The sequence below is a fragment of the Rattus norvegicus genome, chromosome 8 (genome assembly GCF_036323735.1).
Source record: "Rattus norvegicus strain BN/NHsdMcwi chromosome 8, GRCr8, whole genome shotgun sequence".
Lineage (NCBI taxonomy): Eukaryota > Metazoa > Chordata > Mammalia > Rodentia > Muridae > Rattus > Rattus norvegicus.
Window position 1 is genome coordinate 48,759,581 of NC_086026.1, and position 6,943 is coordinate 48,766,523.

Consider the following 6,943-nt stretch of genomic DNA (forward strand, 5'->3'; position numbering starts at 1 on the left):
TGACCTGGAGCTCTATAGACTACGCTTTGAACACAGAAATCCATCTGCCTCTGCCTCTCAGCTCTGGGATTAAAGTAATATGGCACCACTGCCCAGAAGATAAGTCTTGGATAATAGTCTGCAGTAGCATAACTAGCACTGTCAGCATACCCAATATCAGATCAGAATGTTGGGCATTCAAGATATTATGATTCAAAGTTTACCGTAAAGTTATCATTCAAATATAACTTCATTTGTTCTTCCATTTTCTTTTGTGTGTGAGGCTGTCTGAGCACTGTACACTTGTAATACCTGAGCAGGCCTGAAGAGGACATCACATCCCTGGCAAGCTGCTGTTACAGATGGCTGAGGGCTCCCATGTAGATACTCAGAATTGAACCAGTCCTCTCCAAGAGCAGCCAGTTTTTATCTGCTCAGTCATTTCTCCAGACTTATATCTCTCTTATATTTATAGTAGAAAATTATTTTCAAGAAACTTAAGCAAATTAACCAAGGTGATGAAAGTAAATTAACCATATAGTTTTGTTCTATATGGAATGCTGTTTATATTCTCATGGAGCTGTAAAGTAAAACATTAAGTTTATTCCTAATTGTAATTTTCAAGGCCTCACTCATAAGTGATATCACCTGTCAAATGCCATTTCTGGAGTTTCTCTATACACTTTTACATTGTTAAATTAATTTTCAACAAATGTGATATGTGGATAATATTAATCTCATTTAATAAAGAAGAGCGGGCACCGGAACTCTGGACAGTCATGGCATTCCTAAAGATAGACAGTAGGAGATCCCAGTCATTCCTGGGCTTAGCTCACTTTCCATTGCATCATCGCCAATTCCTAAAATGACTCCATGCAGAAGACAGCTGTCCCTGTGAGAGTGGGTAGTTATTAATAGATTTATGAGGTTTACTGTAGAGAGAGGTCTGAACAAGTTTCCTACAAGCCTCAAGTGACCAAACAATACTAGAATTTGAAAATAGATACAGTATGTCATTTCTGTGAAAATACAACCACTTTCTATAGTCACCCGTGTTTTCTCAAAACTAAGCAGTGTGATACTTGATGCTTTAATACGAAGGAAGAAGATTAGCTAAATATGCATTTCTTAAAATGACATTTTACCAGAAGATGTCATTATTCAAGGTAAATCTCTGGCTCTGTGGAGATAAACGTTTTGCTGTTTTGTTTTGTTTTAATTAGTTTATAATATGGGATCTTAAAATAAAAGTTAAGAACCATACCAAGTGCAGACACACAAGCTAAAGTAACACCCTGTTATAAATTGGGACAAGAATGGATTCTTGTTCAATGTAAACAAATTACCATATCGCCATGGAGACAGGAATATGGGATGAAGGCTGGGTTGTTGGCACAACTTTTAATTGTAGCGCTCCAATAGGCTGAACCAGGCAGATCCCTGTGACTTCAAGGTCAGACAGGTCTGAGAAGTCTCAGGCAGCCGAGGCTACACAGTGAAACTCTACACTAAAAAAAGGCTATGCGATGAAAAATTTAAATCCTGAAATAGAGTAAACAAAGGTAGCTCTTTTATATTTATTTATAAGAGGATGTCTTATAAAATTGCACCAAATTATGCACAGCTTGAGGAAAAGAAAAGTTATAAAATTATAAATATCCTTTGTACTAAGAATTACTGTTTTCTAACCATCTTCATTTCAATGTCATTTACATAGGAAAAATACTAGTGTAGATGGCAAGGCTACCTTGCATCTAATATAGCAAATATCTCTACCTAATTCAACCTTTGTTCCTAAAGAGAGAAGATATTCTTCAGCAATTTCTAGGAATGTTGTTTTGAGAATTGTCAGTTTTGAATTTAGTTACTGTTAATTTAGGAAGTCTTTTTAGCTCGTGTATCAGGAAAACAGAACTTTTAAAATACCTGACAGTGTAATTTCAGCTTATTGTAAAATAGCAATCGTTTAACCGAAGAGGACATCGGACATCTATACTTATATATAAGAAAAATAAATGTCACTTACTTTTTGAAAATTAATAAGAAAATAACAGCTTGCTTATGAGAAAATCCTGAATTATCTTGAGAAAGAATTAAAACAATATGAAACACAGGAAACCATTCTATCCACATAAATGACTTTTTTCTAAGAAGATTATTTGATGGGTAAATCTGTATTCTTTTAATGTCTCAATATAAATAAATAATCCAAGATAAGCTATTCTTTCCATAAAATGAATACCAAATTCTAGCTTTGTGATGATACATTGTTGAGCTCATTAAAGTAAAATCTACAAAGAAGGTTTAGTCTTTTGACCAAACGTAAATATCCTACTGCAGAGAACTAAGTTTCTCATCCACACAGCATATTTTACTCCTTCACTCCAATCTTCACATGTGTATATTTCTTTAATTATTGTTTTGGAGAGAGTATGACTGGATATCTTGGTGATCCTTGGATCTGTTACCTTCTTAACTTAGGATCAAAACTCTTGGAATTACAGGTGCCTTACTTTTCTATTGCTGTGGTAAAACACCAAAACTAAGGCAACTTATAAAACTAACTGTTTAATTGGGCTTACGGTTTCAGAGTGTCAGAGTCTGATAGCTGATGGAAGCATGATAGCAGGAAAAGCTGAGAGCTCGCATCTCATCTCAGGAGGCAGAGAGCACACTGGGGATAGAATGAGGCTTTTGAAACCTCAGTGGTATAGCTCCTCCAACAAAGTCACACTTCCAAATCCTTCCCAAACAGTTTCACCAACTTGGGACCAAGTATTTAAACATGTGAACCATTGGGGCTATTTACATTTAAAACAATACAACAGGTTTTGTCATCAAGCCCAACTTCTCTAGTGCTTCTAAATTTTTGTGTTAATAATATTTTCAAGTTTTATTTTGTTATTTTATGTGTATTGGTATTGTGTCTGCATGCATATCTGTCTACTGTGTTCATGTCATGTACCTGAGGAAGCCAGAGGATATCAGATATCCTGGTACTGGATTAATATACAATTGTGGACCACTATATCTGCTGAGCCATTTATCTAGTCCCAATAATTTCTAAGCTTTTATTTTAGTAGAAATAAGAAAATAGAATGATCACATTAATATATACTTCCTCATTGTAAGTGTGTGTGTGCATATTCATGTGCGTGCGCATGCACATGTGTGTTTTCAGGACAGGATTTCTCTGTATAGCCTTGACTCTCCTGGAACTCATTGTGTAGACCAGGCGGCCCTCAGACTCAGAGAGATGCACCTGCCTCTTCCTCCCAAGTGCTAGGATTAAAGGCATGTGCCACCACCATCCAGCTGTATAATTATTTTTTAAGGTGATATATCACATGTGTACTAGAGATTTTGGTCAGCTGTGTGGCGTGCTTTTAGCAGATAAAAATCTCCAAAAGACAAAGGTCCATAGACTTACAGATATTGTTACTGAAAACAGAATTGTATAGTTTTATGACATAAGATCTGGGAATTAAAGCTCTGATCACTATAAGAGATTAACTTCTGTGTCTGAACTACCACTAGTCCTACAAGTAAAAGCTAGTGTTATACCCAGCACTTTCCCACAGAGCAATAAGAGCAACCATAACCAGTTCCAACGCCTTAGTTCCTAGGACCCTCTCTCGTAATAATGACTGAAATAGTATTTGGGACTGGGTGATGGAACTTTCAGCACTTAAGGCCTGACAGTTCCTTAGAAATATTCTAGCAACCCTAGCCTGGAGTCACTTGTCACACCCTTATCTATAACTCTACAAGAATGCACTATCTGCCCCCAATTTAATTTTGGAACTCTTTGCCTCCGTTCACTAGTGCTGCTCTCCTAGTACCATTGTGTGGATGATGTCATTTTTTTTATTGCCAGTGCATATGATTTTACTCATTGGGAAGATAATAAACAAATAAACATGGAAATAATAAAGCACAGAGAGGGTGATCATGCCACAGACTTCCATGCAAATGAAGAGTGGCATAAGTCAACTGTCCTCTCTTGAGCCACCAGGAAAAAGGATTCCCCTCTGGCCTGGGGGAAAATGAATATAGGGTGTTCTGGTATAGATCAAGTCTCGACTTTGATAAGAGCATAGTTTTCCAGTGTGTCTCGAATGGTCATGAGTAGAACATGTCTTCATCCAGAATGTAACAGCAGCAGGGGTACAGACAAAAAGGTGACTGAAGAGTCCTGGGTCATTGTTCAGGATTGAAAAGCAAGCCCATGAAGTGGAGATGAGGAGGAAGAAGGAATATAAATGCAAGAAAAGATAGAGACTCGTGTCTGAAGACATAGACTACAAACAGGCAGATATATATATATATATATATATATATATATATATATATATATATATATATATAAAATCAGGACTTTGCATTCTACACATAGTTTTAGTGATAGAATCTTGAGGTCATAATGGGTTTGCCTTTTACTTGTCAGCAGCTTGAAAAGCAGACAGATAACAAAGTCAGGGTAAAGGTAACACAAAAAATGAGGGGTTGGGGATTTAGCTCAGTGGTAGAGCGCTTGCCTAGCAAGCGCAAGGCCCTGGGTTCTATCCCCAGCTCCGAAAAAAAAAAAAAAAAGAAAAAAAAGGAAAGAAAAAAATGAGAAGGGTTCTTCCTAGTGCATCCATGGGTCTTTAATGCTTATGAAACATAAAAATGTCATCCATGAAAGGAGATTTTTTAAAGAAATGGTTTAAAATAAAACTTGTCTTAGAGCTTTATTTTCATATTTAATTTTGTGTATGTAAGCATGTGTCAGTAAGGGTATGTGAATATCAGTACAAGTGCCAGTGAAAGCCTGAAGAGAGCATTAGCTCCCTTGGAGCTGGTGTTCCAAGCACTTGTGACACACCTGATGTGAGTCCTGGGGGCTGAACTCTGGTACTCTGTAATCTAAGCACATGCTTTAGACTACTTGTGCCATCTCTCCTGCCCTAGAAAATAGCAGTTAATTGTAAAAACACACTTTAGATTTGAGGTGTGTTTACTTGTTTGGCTTGTTGGTTTGTTGGTTTGAGACCGGGTCTCACCACGTACCCCAGGCTGTACTGAAATCTACTATGTAGACCAGGATGACCTAAAATTCAGAAATGCACCTGCCTCTCCCTCCTGAATGCTAGGGTTAAATGGCATGCACCATCACACATACATATATTTATGTAAGGGTGTCTGTTGGGGCTATGTGCAAAAATGTACAACTGCCAAGAGTCTGAAAAGATGGGTCTTGATACCCTAAAGACTGAGTGACTTGTGTACTGGGAACTGAACCTGCATCCTCTGAAAAACCAGCACACGTTTAAATGTCTGAATCATATCTCCTGCCCATAAATCTGAGGAAGGTACAATTGATGCAATATTTCCTCCCATGGAAACTCAAGAAGGAACAAATAATAATAAAGGAAACCTGCTACTTGAAATCTGTCAGTGCTTCTCCAAGTTTTGTTTTACTGTTTTGCATTAGGAGGCCATGCACCAAATTACCAAGCTCTTAAATTACCTGGAAGTTGAGAGATGGGGAAAAAGGCACATGAATTCTTTGTAGAGCATCATTCTGTAAATGTATTGCTCCTTCGACAAACAGTTACTTCAGGTTTTTAATATATATGGGTCATATAGATGGGAGACATGATGCACAAAGTATCATAAAACTACTAAGTTCCTCTCGGAATTTAACGTGGACACATATTATCTCGTAGTCCTCGTTAAAATGTCCACCTCCTCCAGTCATTTTTGAGGTTGCCTAAAAATGTATATTTCAAAAACAACTCAAAACACCCAGAGTTTGCAATAGCTCTATTTCAAAGTCACATTCAATTATATGAACACACATTAGAGGAAAGTTTTCAAAAAGATTAGATTCCATGATATTGGAAATTTTCTCTGCTTGGGTTCCCAAGTGAGGAAATATTGCATCAATTGTCTGTCCTTCCTTTCTTCAAATCTAGAGCCTGAAGAGATGGTTCAGTGGTAGAGATGGTATGCTGTTCTTCCAGAGGACCCATCAGGGCTCTGAAAGCTGTAAGGTCTATAGTGTTCTGGTTTAAGGCCTCAGCTTCACATGTGAGATATTAATCACCTAATAAGAGTAATTCACCCATCATCATATAACCATTTACCTGTATGTTCAGGGTTCTTGAAGTGGTCCTCTAGCACGTGTTATAATCTTACTTCCTATAAAATAGTAAATCAGGGATTGGAGAGATGATTTGATGGTTAAAGGCCCTTGCTTCTTTTGCAGTAGACCAGGGCTTGAGTGTGAAACCTGTATCTATAACTCCATTTTCAGGAGCTCCAATATCCTCTTCTGGCCTCTGTGGGCACCAAGGCCACATGTAGTGCACATAGATGGATTCAAGTTTTAAAAAATTCATACATATAAAAAACAAAGATAAATCATCTTTTAAAGGACAAGAGGATATTTAATCAATGAGGCACAGGCAGGGAGAAGACACCCACTGTTTGGCTTGCCATAGGATGAGCCACTATGATGTAGAGAGATGGGACAGAAACAGAAGCTTAACAGTTTGAGGACTATGAAGAGAGGCAGAATTGGAAAATAAAGGGCGGATAGGAACAGCTTGATGTCAGTAGTCTCCTATGCCACTTGAGGTCATGGTGAAGTGCCAGAGGCCCATGCTTCCCCCGAAGGTCATATCAGAGTCTATGGCCATGGAGCAGCAAGGGTCTATGTCGATATCTGAGGCTTATATTACCACCAAGAGCCATGCTGACATACCTGCTCTGGGCTGCTGCCTGGGACCATGTTGATTTCCAAGGGCTATGCAGAGCTGGCCCTGCCCTTCACTGGCTGCAACAGAGTAGGCCCTACACCTCACCTAGGGAGGACAGTAGAGCTGATGACCCTGTTAGCAAAGGTGCAGGTAAGTGAGCACCAAGCACATGAGTAGCGCTGCCCCTACCTTTTGCCTGGTATGGCATTAGGTAAGCT